The sequence below is a fragment of the Homarus americanus genome, unplaced genomic scaffold (assembly GCF_018991925.1).
Source record: "Homarus americanus isolate GMGI-L3 unplaced genomic scaffold, GMGI_Hamer_2.0 scaffold23124, whole genome shotgun sequence".
Lineage (NCBI taxonomy): Eukaryota > Metazoa > Arthropoda > Malacostraca > Decapoda > Nephropidae > Homarus > Homarus americanus.
In genome coordinates this window covers 1,676-17,690 of record NW_024721973.1, presented here as the reverse complement: position 1 = coordinate 17,690, position 16,015 = coordinate 1,676, and the positions used below count along the sequence as shown (strand labels likewise).

Below are 16,015 nucleotides of genomic sequence, written 5' to 3'. Positions count from 1 at the left end.
AACATCGTCTGTGATGGTTTCCTGAAGTAGAGCAACATCTACTTGATGGGAGAGCACAAACTGGGCGAGGTCTGTCCGGCGAGGTCTGAGTCCCTGGATGTTCCATTGTAAGAAGAGGAGGGAACGGCCTCCGGTGTGAGATGAGTCGGAGGGGCTAGATAGGGCTCCAGAGGAGGTACCAAATTCTGTTGAGAGAAATGGAGAGGGAGGAGTGGGAGAGCGAGGGATGGATCCTCCATCTCGGGAGATGGAAGGAGGCGGGTCATCAGGGCTTGCAAAATGCGCCCCTGTTGGGTCAGGGTGTCCAGAATGAGTTGTTGTTGCTTCTGCAATGTCGCAATTGTTTTCACAAACAAGTCGAGTTGGGCTGAGAGAAGGTTGATTTGCTTGGAGTGGCGATCCAGACGGAGAGTGATTGTTTCCATAGAACCAACTTGGTGTACCTGTGCATGAGCTGGAGGTGGCGGCAAGGATTGCCGAGGGCCCGACTGGGCATGTGGTGGTGGTAGCGACGGAGAGGGACGGTGAGGGTTCAGTTGAGTAAGAGGTGGTGGTGCTGGTGAGAGACAGCGGGGGTCCGGGTGGGCAGGAGATGGTGGTGACTGTGTGGCAGGGCCGGCAACGACCTTGTTCCAAGAACGGTAGGGAGAGGGAGGGAGGGGAGAAAGGATGGGTGGTAGGGGTGATGGAGGGGGTGGTAGAGGAGAGGAGATCAATGGGAAATCCTTGGTGGATGGAAGAGGCGGTGGTGGATAGGATTGAGGTTTGGTTGACAGGGGCTTCGTCAGAGACGAGGGCGGTGGTACAAGGTAAGTTTTCCCCGGGCGAGTGCCAGGACGCTGTGGGCAATTGGCATTCCAGGCGTGGTGACTGCCATGGCAATTGACGCACCGTGGAATAACTGGGATTTTGTTCTGAATTTTCGATTTGCATTCCACTGTGTCGTGAGGACCTGCACAGAAACCGCAGGCGACCATCCTCGTGCACTCCCAGGTGCGGTGTTTCCACGATTGGCAACGACCACAGATTTTCGGGGTTCCGATAAATCGGTCGAGAGGACAGTTGTGAATTGGTCCTACATTCACCTTCGGGGGGAGGGGGCCCACCCACCAGCCGATGAGTTCGTTGGATGGACGTTTGGAGACCGGGTTGATGCGGCGTTCCATGTCCAGTAGTTGTGGGAGAAGAGGGCGAAGATCGTCGATAGGGATCTCCCAGGGTACGTGGCGAACCATTACCTTGGTACGACGAGTTTCTGGGGTGATGATGGTGAACTTCAGCATCACCTCCCCCTGGGGAGCAGGAAAGCCCACCTGAGTGAGCAGGCGTACCGTCTCGTCCATTTGTGTGGTGACTATCACGGCTGTGGGACCTCGGCGGAGGCGAAGTGTTGAGTCCTGAAGTGGAGAGCAGTGACGGAAGAACCAGGTCGTCCGTGTGCTCAGAGGCAAGTCCCGAGGGAAGGCGAGACGACGAAGGCGCGACGGGGCAGGGAGACAAAGGGAATCCCCTATGTCCATCGTCGGCGGAGGGTCGGTCATTGAGCCACATGTAGGCTCACTTGGGGACCCCGATGACAGGAGTCCACCCTCTACAGCCCCAGAAGGGGTGCAAGGGGGAGCCGTGGCCCCTGCTGGAGACCCTGACTTCTGAGGTTTCTGCTTCTTCTTTGACGTGTCTTCAAGAAGAAAGTCGTCAGCATCACTGTCACCTACTGCCGCCGTTTCCAACGAACGGGAGCGTTTAACGGCGGGCATAGGGCACGTTGGCAACACTGCAGTCAGGTGGAGTGGTAATGACGTCACACTATCACACTGCGCATGCGCAAACTTGAAAAACTTTGCTCAGAGGGATCGGGTGGTAGGACCAGATGTTTTATCCCCAAAAAATGACAAAGTCCAAAAGTAACAAAAAAATATATGCCACTGTGCTGATATCTGGGTCTTACTATAGTTGTCTGCACAGGCTGGGATTGGTAGACGCTCTGAATTCGTCAGAAATACGAATTTTAAGGAGCAGTCTCTTACAGCCTTTGTTGACACTACGCACGCATGCGCGTTCCTCCTCCTGCCATTACTAAACAACTCTCCTACGATACACTCATCCTTCCTCACCACGAATACTTTGACATTTCAAACTCAAAGATTCTAAACTCTTCCTCCAACTCTCTCCATTTCTCTCTGACATAGCTAAAAGACCCACAACTCTCAGAACCTAATCAAACATACCCAACGTCTGTGACATCCAATCTTAATAAAATCGACCTAACTCAAGACTGAAACCACTCAACCTATATCTCATTCTCGCCTCCGTTCATAATTTGACAAAAAAGCTCAAATCTGTCTGCTGCTATTACTAAAAACTCTCCTACGATACGCTCATCCTTCCTTACTATGAATACTTTGACATTTCAAGCTCAAAGATTCAAAAACCCTTCCTCCAACTCGCTCCGTTCCTCTTTGACATAGCTCAAAGACTTTACCTTCATCTCTCTCCAAACAACCCTACGACTAGCAAAATTTCTATATTTTCACCTTCTCTGTTTGATTTGATCGTGTGCTGCCTGTGCGTCCGTCCACCTGCGTTTCTCGGCTTGCGCCGCCGCCGTGGCGGGGCGGTTCTTCCTACGTTTTGCCAACACTGCCTAAGCTAAGACGACAATCAGAACACCCGCGTTGGCCCTTTGCTTGCCCGGACCTGCTCCCGCCCTCCCTCTGCCACGTCCTGATTGTAGTTGTTGCACCCTCACGGCATTTTGCCTACCCCCTCACGCAAGCGGTGTTTAGCCACTGCACCTGTTCTCTCCTTCTAAAATTCACTTCCATCCTATCTTTATTCTTCCTCTGAACCTCCTTCCCCCCTGTCACTAGCAATTTTCTAGTTCTTCTAGGCTGCACGCTGATTGGCTGGTCGGAGTGTTGTTGTTTTCCTCAATTAGTTGGTTTAGTATGGGATCCTGTTCTTGCTCGATTTTTTCCCATATTACATTTGCTTGGGTGTGTATTCTGATGTTGAGTGGGTCTATGCCGTGTTCTGTGTGTATGTCTTGTACTGTTTGTGTGTATGGTGGTTGGTGTTTTGCCGCTCTTCTGAGGGCTATATTTTGCACTGCTTGATATTTGAGTTGATTGGTTCTTGAGATTGTGTTCAGAGGTATCGGGGGGTATTCTAAGTGTGGTCTGATCAGTGCTTTGTATAGGTGCAATTGCGTGTTGGTTTCCAATTGGCGGAATCTTTTGAGCTTAGTAAGTTGTGATCTTGCCTTAGCTAATCTTTCGTTAATGTGGGGTGTTATTCCACATCTGGATATCTTGAGTCCTAATGTTTTTCCCTTGGCAGCGTATGGTATTTGTTGGTTGTTAACAATAATAGGGAATGGTTTTGTTTTTGCGATGTGAATTATTTGGAGTTTTTGTACATTGGTTTTTATCTTCCATTTACGTTCATAGTCGTTTATTACCTCTATTTCTCTGCATGTTCTAATAGCCATCAATTAAATTAATGCACATTAGGTAATATTCTTACTTCGCTTCACCTGTAAATTGGTGCAACAAGGATCTATCTCGAGTTTTGTTTGCAGATAAACATTCGAATTCCTTATACATCAACATTTAAAATCTATAATAACAAAAGTCGTAATTATGTAACCAATTAATTTACTATTCTTTACACTTCATGGCTATATTACCATTTACAATTTTCAGTTTTCCTTAATCACTATCATTAATGCCTTCTTCCTTTGTTTAGGAGCTCTTATTGACCAGTGTTAGTGAAGGAAGAAACTGGCATGTTTGAGGGGCAGACTGAAGAACACATTTACTGTACTTTCCCCACGTAGAGTTACGCCTGTTGCCACTGTTTTTTTTACTATGGTACCACCAACAAACCCGCTGTTTTCATTTTATTTTATTTTATTTTTACATAGTAACTGGAAAACTAATTTCCGAAAAATATAAATTGCACTAGAAATGAAAGTGACTAAATGCGTGAGACGATTACTTTATGAACCTTGTATGCCAACCTTCATGAAAGAATGAAGCTCCGCCCAGAAAAGTAGTTCCTGAAGTATTTGTAAAATGATTACATAAGTATAGACATTTCTTGCATATAATTGAAGAAAATTTGGAATTGTATCAATTTCTAGTTTGGTTATTATTCAATTTCCCAATAAAATGATACTGGGCTATATTGATCTTGTTACTATGCCAAAGAAAGTAGTTCCACAATGTTCAGTTTTATATTAGGAGGGATAGCCCTCACTAGAGAGCAAGTTCCTCATAATTGATATTATAAGTAATACCCCAAACGACTTAATCGTGAGAGGGAGAAACTTAAGGTCAATTTGAGATAGAAGAAAACTTGGCTTACCTCTATACTTTAACAAACTTATCCTGGCAAATCAATCTAAAGATGGTGGTTGAGATACTATTAATTACTTTATTTTGGATCTAATTTGAAATCATCTTGATTTAGACACAAGAAAAACGCGAAAATAAATATCAATAGTTAACATTTTCTAGCCCAGTATGTTTGTAAATGAATAAAGTTTATAAAGCCAAACTTGTTTATTTCTATCACATGCTCTTATTTTTAATTTGGAAATTTTTATTTTAGCATACTACGAATTATAGAAAGAGTAATGATTTTTTTTTTTGTAAAATGAGGTAAATAACATAAAAAAGAAGGTTCAGCGCATTGATGGTCAGTCAAGTAAGGTTAGGGTTCAGGATGATGATGTTCGTGCATACTTACCTGGCACAGGAGATACCGTGATCACGAAGGCGGTTTTCCCAGGGCGAGGCTCACCATTGCACTCCGGTGATGCTGACCCTTGCGATTAACCCAAATGTGGTTAACTCGGGTGTGCAATTTTTGTTAGCGGGGGACTGCGTTCGCGCTATCCCCCTTATACATATCATAAGGGACTCTAAACGAAATATAAAGTAAGGTGCAGCGGCGTATTTGCACCGCTTAACAAGGTCTCTGTTAATAAATAGTACTTGATTTATGCTTAAGCGTCAGCGAAGAATTTTTTCTACGCTACTTTTACATGATTTGTATTTTGACAATTTTGTGTGAATGAAAAGATTTTCAAACTCTCCAATTGATGCCTAGTAACTCATAATACTGAAAGAAGTTTTTAATAGTCTGTTAGGAAAACGTGTTAATCTAAATTTTTTCCAGTATAATATCGAGACATTTTTTTGAGATTAAAAACTTTGATTGAGACAGAAAAAAGGAGTGTTATGTCCTCATGACACAATAGAGAACTTCAAAATATTAACTGTACTCATGTTGTGAAATGAGCCTGAACTTATCCTAATGTTATATCCAACGTTATCCTTGCCAGGTCCTAACACACCTCTTATCCATGTTTGTCACATCATACTCATGCATGTGTAACTCCGCATATTGTAACCTACCAAGGACCGAATAAACGGACAATTACATCCTGCTTTTTTGCAACCCAGAAAGAAGTCGCACCTGTGTCTGACCGTGACATATATACAGCGATTATAAGACATTATATGCCCATGGCCATCTTTAAATAAAATGTAATATATTTGCTTTAATTTCTCCCCATGGGGAGTGGACCGATCCCGGAGATACTGCAATACCGGGCCGATCCGCGGCAAAGGTGGAGCAAGCCCCTAGCACTTCGCCATGATCCAAAAATCAGTTTAATATCGAAGATCCCACATGGGGATCGTATCAGATATTAAGCTGATAAGAACAGATACTACACTTTGATCTTAGCCAAAAGGCCGAGAAGCGATGGCGATTGTTGTGTTGCAATCAAAGCAATGCACATTACACAATAACCTTACTTTAGTTTTAAATTGGTGCAACAAGAATTTATCTCGAGTTCTGTTTGCAGATAAACAGTCAAACTCCTTATGCATCAACACTAGTAATCTATAATAACAAAAACCGTAATTAAATTACCAATTATTATACTATTCTTTACACTTCATTGTTATGGAAAAACGCGCATGCGTGCGTAGTGTCAACAAAGGCTGTAAGAGACTGCTCCTTAAAATTCGTATTTCTGACGAATTCAGAGCGTCTACCAATCCCAGCCTGTGCAGACAACTATAGTAAGACCCAGATATCAGCACAGTGGCATATATTTTTTTGTTACTTTTGGACTTTGTCATTTTTTGGGGATAAAACATCTGGTCCTACCACCCGATCCCTCTGAGCAAAGTTGTTCAAGTTTGCGCATGCGCAGTGTGATAGTGTGACGTCATTACCACTCCACCTGACTGCAGTGTTGCCAACGTGCCCTATGCCCGCCGTTAAACGCTCCCGTTCGTTGGAAACGGCGGCAGTAGGTGACAGTGATGCTGACGACTTTCTTCTTGAAGACACGTCAAAGAAGAAGCAGAAACCTCAGAAGTCAGGGTCTCCAGCAGGGGCCACGGCTCCCCCTTGCACCCCTTCTGGGGCTGTAGAGGGTGGACTTCCTGTCATCGGGGTCCCCAAGTGAGCCTACATGTGGCTCAATGACCGACCCTCCGCCGACGATGGACATAGGGGATTCCCTTTGTCTCCCTGCCCCGTCGCGCCTTCGTCGTCTCGCCTTCCCTCGGGACTTGCCTCTGAGCACACGGACGACCTGGTTCTTCCGTCACTGCTCTCCACTTCAGGACTCAACACTTCGCCTCCGCCGAGGTCCCACAGCCGTGATAGTCACCACACAAATGGACGAGACGGTACGCCTGCTCACTCAGGTGGGCTTTCCTGCTCCCCAGGGGGAGGTGATGCTGAAGTTCACCATCATCACCCCAGAAACTCGTCGTACCAAGGTAATGGTTCGCCACGTACCCTGGGAGATCCCTATCGACGATCTTCGCCCTCTTCTCCCACAACTACTGGACATGGAACGCCGCATCAACCCGGTCTCCAAACGTCCATCCAACGAACTCATCGGCTGGTGGGTGGGCCCCCTCCCTCCGAAGGTGAATGTAGGACCAATTCACAACTTGTCCTCTCGACCGATTTATCGGAACCCCGAAAATCTGTGGTCGTTGCCAATCGTGGAAACACCGCACCTGGGAGTGCACGAGGATGGTCGCCTGCGGTTTCTGTGCAGGTCCTCACGACACAGTGGAATGCAAATTGAAAATTCAGAACAAAATCCCAGTTATTCCACGGTGCGTCAATTGCCATGGCAGTCACCACGCCTGGAATGCCAATTGCCCACAGCGTCCTGGCACTCGCCCGGGGAAAACTTACCTTGTACCACCGCCCTCGTCTCTGACGAAGCCCCTGTCAACCAAACCTCAATCCTATCCACCACCGCCTCTTCCATCCACCAAGGATTTCCCATTGATCTCCTCTCCTCTACCACCCCCTCCATCACCCCTACCACCCATCCTTTCTCCCCTCCCTCCCTCTCCCTACCGTTCTTGGAACAAGGTCGTTGCCGGCCCTGCCACACAGTCACCACCATCTCCTGCCCACCCGGACCCCCGCTGTCTCTCACCAGCACCACCACCTCTTACTCAACTGAACCCTCACCGTCCCTCTCCGTCGCTACCACCGCCACATGCCCAGTCGGGCCCTCGGCAATCCTCGCCGCCACCTCCAGCTCATGCACAGGTACACCAAGTTGGTTCTATGGAAACAATCACTCTCCGTCTGGATCGCCACTCCAAGCAAATCAACCTTCTCTCAGCCCAACTCGACTTGTTTGTGAAAACAATTGCGACATTGCAGAAGCAACAACAACTCATTCTGGACACCCTGACCCAACAGGGGCGCACTTTGCAAGCCCTGATAACCCGCCTCCTTCCATCTCCCGAGATGGAGGATCCATCCCTCGCTTTCCCACTCCTCCCTCTCCATTTCTCTCAACAGAATTTGGTACCTCCTCTGGAGCCCTATCTAGCCCCTCCGACTCATCTCACACCGGAGGCCGTTCCCTCCTCTTCTTACAATGGAACATCCAGGGACTTAGACCTCGCCGGACAGACCTCGCCCAGTTTGTGCTCTCCCATCAAGTAGATGTTGCTCTACTTCAGGAAACCATCACAGACGATGTTACTCCACTCCGCCTCTCTGGCTATTCTGTTTACACCCTGCCTCGGTACCGTGGGCAGGCTCGTGGCCTCCTCACCCTTGTGCGTAACACCATTCCATCTGTTCGTCTCCCTTCACCTGACTCACATGGACCCCCGTCTGAATTACTTTCTGTCTCCCTTACTCTTGGTGACCGGACCCTTCGTGTAGTCAATGTTCATTTCAAGAGTGATTCTCTGGACCCCCAGGTTCTTCACGACCTCCATGATGGGGTTCCCACTATTGTTCTTGGCGACTTTAATGCCCGCCATCCCACTCTTACTCCGGATCATCCCACTCCATGTACCCTTAACGGATCACATCTCTCACAGTTTCTTAATGGGGATGATGATGTTCGCTTTCTTTGTCCTGACGATCCTACTCGCCTCCCCCATAGTTTCCTTGATGTTGGCTTACTATTGAACGGTCATACTTCCTTTCATCCTACCGTCTGCACCGAGCCTGCTCTGTATAGTGACCATCTTGCCGTTACTACCCATCTCAGGCTCTCCTTCTCTGCCCCGACATCAACTCCTTATCGATCCCCTCGCCTTCGTCTCACACAAGATGCTGTTCCTTCCTTTACCCAATACCTTTCTACCTGGGCGGATTCCTATGTTGTCCCTCAGTCCCTTGACTCTTACAGCGCTGATTTTGTTGATGCCGTGTATGACTCTGTCAATCGCGCTACCCCTCCACGCCCTCCCCGTCACCCCAGAAGTGCCACCAACTACTGGTATCGTATCCCTGCCATGAGACATCTCCGGCAGGTAACCCGTGATCTCCACTCTGCCATACGGAGGTCTCGGTCTCCAGAGGACTGGGAAGACTTCAAAAATTGGTGCTCCTTTGCAACTCAGGAGCGCCGTCGGATACGTGAGGCGGACTGGCTATCCTTCACGGGATCTCTATCGTTCCAGTCGTCACCCTCTTATGTATGGAATCGGATTAATGCTATACGGGGTACTCGACGGAGGCCTCCTCCCCACCCTGACCCCGCCTCCCTTGCCTGCTCTTTAATGGAGGACTGGGCACAAGCTTCCTCCCCTGAGGCACTTCCAAATCCAATGCAGGAGGCAGTGCAGGCCCGCATCGATGCGTCTGAGCCTGTTGTTCGTGCTGCTCTTGCCTCCCCTGCCCCCACTGATCATCCCATCACACAGTTCGAGCTTGACAGTGCTCGTCGCTCTAGAAAAGACACCTCTCCTGGGGATGATCAGATAACCTACTCCGTCCTCAACGCCTGTACTAATATTCCTAACGGCCCCTTGCTTGCTCTCTACAATATGTCTTATGAACATGGGGTTCTCCCGTCCAACTGGAAAAATGCCACTATTATCCCCATCCCTAAGCCGGGAGATCCTGGGAAATATCGACCCATTAGTCTTACCTCCTGTGTTTGCAAGATGATGGAGAGGGTACTCCATCGTCGCCTTCTTCACACCATAGGCGGCTTCCACAACTCCCTCAATGGTTTCATTCAACATCGCAGCACAGCACACTCCATTGCTTCCTTTTATTGCAATCAGACTGCCCGCGTCTCCGTCTTCCTTGATATCAAGGGAGCCTTTGATACGGCTCAGCCTGCCCTCATTTTAGCTGAACTTGCACGGTTAGGGGTTAAAGGGAGACTTCTACAATGGATCGCCTCTTACCTCACTGGACGTCAGGCCCGGGTTCGCGTTGAAGGCTCTATGTCTCCTGTTCAAGAAATGAACCTCGGCACCCCTCAAGGTGGAGTCCTGAGTCCCACCTTGTTTAACACTCTCATGCACTCCATTGCATCACTCCCGTGGCCGACAGAAGTTGTCCACTCAGGATATGCCGACGATGTCCTCCTCCAAGCCCCTGACTACCTCAGCATGCAGGAAGCCCTTGATCTGGTCTCCAGAGAGTGTGATTCACTTGGTTTCCTTCTTTCAACTGCGAAAACAAAAGCCATGTGGCACGGTCGTGTTGTACCTCCACCCCTTTTCTTATCAGGAACGCCCTTGGACTGGGTTAATGAGACAAAATACCTGGGTGTGTATGTAACTCGCACACGTTGTCAGATCCCTGAAGTCCGCTATCTTCGAGACATATGTTTTCGGCGTCTCGCTCCCCTCTCTACCATGTGCAGGGGTTCCCTTGGTGCCAGCATCCCTGTACTTCTCACCATGTACAAGTCTTTTGTCCGTTCCTGTGTCGACTACGCCGCCCCTGCCCTCGTCAACATTAGTCGGACTGCTGTCAACCGTCTCGAAGTTATCCAGAGGAAAGCTGCTCGTATCATCCTTGGGGCTCCTCAGTGGACACGCTCTACTTCTCTATATAACGAACTTGGTCTTTCCCCCTTACAGGATCGTGTCCAGGAGTTTTACCTAAAAACTGCCGTCTCCATTCTACGGGATCCTAGGGGCAACTATGTCCAAACCAACTTGACTACTGCTGTTCGAGACCGACCTCCATCTAGAAGACAGTGGCGAGGGTCACTCATCCGAGCCCTTCAGGAACATGACCTCCTGCCTGATATTGTTGTCACCCCTGCTGTTGGTTCGTCTCCTTCTCCCTGGCTGGATTTTCAACCTGAAGTGATTGCCCTCGGTGGACCGCTCCCGAAATCCCAGGTGAACCCTGTTATTCTCTGCAAATACCACCTCTCCAGGATCGCTCACTGGTCCCCAGGTAGGGTCGTCCTCTACACTGATGGTTCTGTTGACCCCGCTACAGGTAGGGCCGGGGCTGGTGTCTACATCTCCCGTCCTCATGCCCCTGAGCCTATCAAACTGTCTCTCAGAGTTTCTGACGGGGCATCCTCCACTCAGGCTGAACTAATAGCCCTCCTTGCTGCCCTTCTCGCTGAGGAAGAAGCAGATGGTTTCTGCCCCTTGCTTGTCTGCTGCGATTCCAGGTCTGCTCTCGACGGGATCGCATTTGGATCTGGGGAAAATAAGGACCTCATCCTCCGAATACGAGGGTTAACATCCAAACTTCAGGATGAAGGCCGTCCTGTGACATTCCTATGGATACCTAGTCATGTCGGTATCTTGGGGAATGAGGCAGCAGATGACCTTGCCAAGACTGGCTGCAACAAGGCCACACCTGACTACGTTGTTCCTCGAACACTCTTACAGATTAGGACCCAAATCCGCCGCAAACAGAGAGAAGCTCGGGAAGCAGCCATCCCCCTGGACTCCCCGCCCACATGGTACGATGTCCTCCGTAAACTTCCTGACTTCTCATACGTCTACGGGAAAGGGTCGCGGAAGGGGGACGTGATTGCTGCCCGTATCATCATTGGGTATGACTTTGCTTGGGAGATTGGTATCCCCACATCCCCTGAGCAACGCTCTTGTGCGTTATGCAGAAGACCCGACAGCCGCACCCTTATTCACTACCTCCTAAGATGTCCCCACACACAACGCTTCCGTGACGCCTGCTGGACCACCACTCCACGACCCCCTGACGGAGACACGATGATCCTCCCAATACTGGCCAGATATTTTGTAAATAATATTAATTATGTGTTAAAGGAACATCCTTCCTTCCTTAGGCTTTAGTAAGCCCCTTTATAATATTTATACTGTATATACTTTTCACACTTGCCAGATGATTCTGGTGTCATTGTACAGGGGTACCTAGTGACAGCACTAGGATCCCGCTTCCTCTATCAAGGAATAAACAATTGAAATTGAAATTGAATTCATTGTTATATTACCATTTACAATTTTTAGTTTTCCTTAATCTTAAAAAAAAATCACTTTTGTTCGTTATTTCTTTCTTTCATTCTTTCTTTCTTTTTTCTTTATGAACATTATTGACCAGTGTTAGTGAAGGAAGAAACTGGCATGTTTGAGGGACAGACTGAAGGACGCATACCCTACACTGTACTTTCCCCATGAAGAGATACGCCGGTTGCCAATGTTTTTTAACTATGATACCAACAATACACCCGCTGTTTTTGTTATTTTATTTTTTACATAGAAGCTGGAAAACTAATTTCCGTTGCATTATGAAAAGTATAAATTGCACTAAAAATGATAGTGCCTAAATGATTGAGACAATTACTTTATGAACCGTGTATGCCAACCTTCATGAAAAAATGAAGCTCCGCCCAGAGAAGTAGTTCCTGAAGTATTTGTAAAATGCTTACACAAGTATAAATATTTATTGCATATAATTGTAGAAAATTTGGAATTGTATCAATTTCTAGTTTGGTTATTAGTCAATTTTCCAATAAAATGATTCTGGGCTATATTGATCTCATTACTATGCCAAATAAAGTATTTCCACAATGTTCAGTTTTATATTAGGAGTGATAGCCCTCACTGGATAGCAAGTTCCTCATAATTAATAGATAAAGTACATAAGCAATATCCCAAACGACTTAATTGTGAGAGGAAGAAACTTCAGGATCAATTTGCTACAGAAGAAAACTTGGCTTACCTCTATACAAACTTATCCTGGCAAATCAATCTAAAGTTGATGGTTGAGATACTATTAATTACTTTATTTTGGATCTAATGGGAAATCATATTGAATTAGACACAAGAAAAACGCGAAAAAATTATCAATAGTTAACATTTTCTAACCCCGTATGTTTGTGTTTTGATGGAAATGAATAGTTTATAAAGCCAAACTTGTTTATTTCCATCATATGCCTCTCACTTTTAATGTGACAATTTTTATTTTAGCATATTACGAATTATATAAAAAGTTATCATATAATTGGTTTATAAATTTAAATAAATAACATAAGAGAGATGGTTCAGCTCAATGATAGTCAGTCAAGTTAGGTTAGGGTTTAGGATGAACAATTCATGGCATACTTACCTGGCACAGGAGATACCGTGATCACGAAGGCGGTTTTCCCAGGGCGAGGCTCACCATTGCACTCCGGTGATGCTGACCCTTGCGATTAACCCAAATGTGGTTAACTCGAGTGCGCAATTTTTGTTAGCGGGGGACTGCGTTCGCGCTATCCCCCTTACACAATTCATAAGGGATTACATAAGAAATATAAGGTACAACGGCGTATTTTTACAGCTTAACAAGGTCTCTGTAAATAAATAGTACTTGATTTATGCTTAAGGTCAGCAAAGAATTTTTTTTCTACGCTACTTTTATATGATTTATATTTTGACAATTACGTGTGAATGAAAGATTTTCAAACTCTCTAATTGATGCCTAGTAACTCATAATATTGAAAGAAGTTGGGTTTTTTTTAATAGTCTGTATCACACTCGACAGTCACTCACTGTCACAGCAATGAAAGAAATCTATCATGATCTTGTTTACCAACACCTGATACACTGTCACACAGTATGGGGGGGGGGGGCCTCTAGCTCTTCAAAAACATAATCTCTGGTTACTGCACAAAAGAGAGTTGTACGGACAATGACCTACTTGGAAAAAAAAACAGATCACACAAATAAAAAATTAGCTATATTGAAAATTTTTAAATTCGAAGATGTTAACACCTACTGCTGTGCCCCGTTGTTTACAAATCTATCAATCACTTTTCATTCGCCTCTACCGCCGTGGACTTCCCCGAGTGTTGATGTTGTCGTCCACACCTTCCCTGGTCGTAAATCCACCCAACTGCGGTATATGCTCAAACTTAACTGCCTTGAGCAGATTAATGATGTCGCCTCCTCTCTTAAGACCTCCCACCCTCCTATCCTCGTCTACTGTGATGGGTCTGTTACCACGCTGGGCAGCGCTGGGACAGCTGTGTGGATTCCTGAGCGCCAGGCCTGCAGGAAAATCAGGGTCCACGACTGGGCCTCCTCCACTGATGCTGAAAGCATAGCCATCCTCGCGGGCATTCATGAGGTGGCGACCTACTGTATGCTCGCACTGAACGCTGGAACCTCCTTATAATTATCAGTGACAGCACTTCGGCGCTAGCGAGGCTCAAATTAGCCTCCCCCTCCTCCCCTGCCGCCCAACACACCCTAGCCGCCGTCGCCGGGCTAGAACAAACTGATGACATCCGTGTCAAGTTTATTTAGATCCCGTCACTTATAGGAATAACTGCCTGTGACACTGTAGGTCGGCTTGCCAAAGAAGCTACACAAGAAGAAGATATTGAAGCCGCTCTCGCCCTCTCCTTGAGTCATCTCAAATCTCGCATACACGCCACACAACGAGAGGCATTCGATGAAAATTGGACACACCTGAAGCAACGGGGTAGCGTCACACTATGCCACTATGACGCTGTAACCGGTGACGACAACCGCCACTACAAAGAGTATCAATCCCTGACTCGATCTCAACAGATTATGCACATGAGACTGCACCTAGGGTACAGGTACCTATGGGAGTACATTGGCAACCCTGAGCCTGGCCGCACTGTTTGTAAACTTTGTGGCCAACCCGACTCTCACACCCTCTCTCACTACATCCTCACGTGCCCTATGACCACCTCCTACAGGTCCCTAGCTGTTACCAACACCTCTTCCCTCCCTGACCAGATATCCCTCCTACTAGTGACAGGCCTGGCACTTGACATTATTAGGGACATTATTAGGGACCGAGAGAATTAACCTAAGTAATATATATCGCGAAATTGACCCTGACATTATACTAATAAACAGTCACGGTGAGACAGAAAACAACAACATAAAACTCTTTAACTATTATGTAAACCAAAGAAATAAATCGGGCGAGAAAAATGATGGAGTAGCGATAGCGGTTAAAAGAAACTTAAAATTTAAACTAATTGATGACTTCCAGGATGAATTTCTAGCAATAAAAATAAATACAACTCAAGGAGACGTAATTATTGCTACTACTTATCTCCCACCGAGACGACCCTACTTACCTATAGAAGACCTATTAAAATTGGCTAACAATAGTCATCCGATGTACATCTTAGGGGACTTTAACGCCAGACATAGGATTTTTGACAATACAAATAATAACGTCGTGGGAAACGCCCTTAATCAATTAATAAATTTAGGGAAAATCAATCATCTGGGTCCTAACTTTCCAACCTGGAGAAATCACAATACACAATCGACACCAGACAAAAATTTTACCAACAACAAAGCCTTTTCAATTACCATATAATACAGGATCTTCTTAAGGTGACCATCTGCCAATTATACTAACACTGTCAACAAGCCCCATACAGATACCAATAAAAAGAGACTGAAATGAGTAAAACAGACTGGGACAGCTTCAAAAGACGACTTAAGTAATCACCACTGATTAACCTACAAGGGAAAACAACAGAAGATATAGACTCAGAAATTGACAGACTGCACTCAGAAATAAAAACATCTATAACCAAACACACTCCTATTTCACACCTCAGAACATTACCCAATAATAGACTAACAGAACAAGTTAAATAATCCAAACCCATTACAATGAAATAAACAGGTATATGGAAAGACATGGCAGTAACAGATTGCTATATACGAAGCAGACAGCACTACAGATAAAATTAAGAGATGCATGTAAGGAAGCAAACAACAAAAAATAGAATGATATTATAATGGCGGCTGATATGACTAAAGACAAAACATTTTGGACTTCCATAAACAAGATGATAAAATAAGCAAAAACACCATACATTAAAGACCAACGGAAACAAATTGCACGAGGAAAATGAACAAGAGTCAGCATTCAAAAGGGAATGGGTGAAAGTTTTAAAATATCAGATGAGGAAAATGAATGGATAGTGAAATTACCTAAGAAAGGATAGAAGAAGAAATGGAAGACAAATACATAGAATCACCCCTAAGGCAATATATAGACTATAACTTATACTTAATAATCAAATAATAACCAAGGAAATGATGCACCGTCTGGAGGAAAGCTTAAGGAAAGCCCTGGGCTCACAGGTATTACACGAAATACAGATCAAGAATCTAACTGAAAACATCTTAAAAACACTATTAAACATTTATAACGCATGCTTAATAACCGGTTACTTTCCAGACAAACTAAAATATGCTAAAAT

The 16,015-nt window shown here is 45.8% G+C and overlaps 3 non-coding genes across 3 annotated transcripts; 2 read left to right on the top strand and 1 right to left on the bottom strand.

Annotated features, from left to right (window-relative positions):
* The first annotated feature begins 4,744 nt into the window (after positions 1-4,744).
* Positions 4,745-4,907, top strand: LOC121861914. The gene has a single exon (XR_006088126.1). It is a non-coding gene; the product is annotated as a U1 spliceosomal RNA (small nuclear RNA).
* A 677-nt stretch (positions 4,908-5,584) lies between these two features.
* Positions 5,585-5,777, bottom strand: LOC121861915. The gene has a single exon (XR_006088127.1). It is a non-coding gene; the product is annotated as a U2 spliceosomal RNA (small nuclear RNA).
* A 7,091-nt stretch (positions 5,778-12,868) lies between these two features.
* LOC121861913 lies at positions 12,869-13,031 on the top strand. Its single transcript, XR_006088125.1, has one exon. It is a non-coding gene; the product is annotated as a U1 spliceosomal RNA (small nuclear RNA).
* The last annotated feature ends 2,984 nt before the right edge of the window (positions 13,032-16,015 follow it).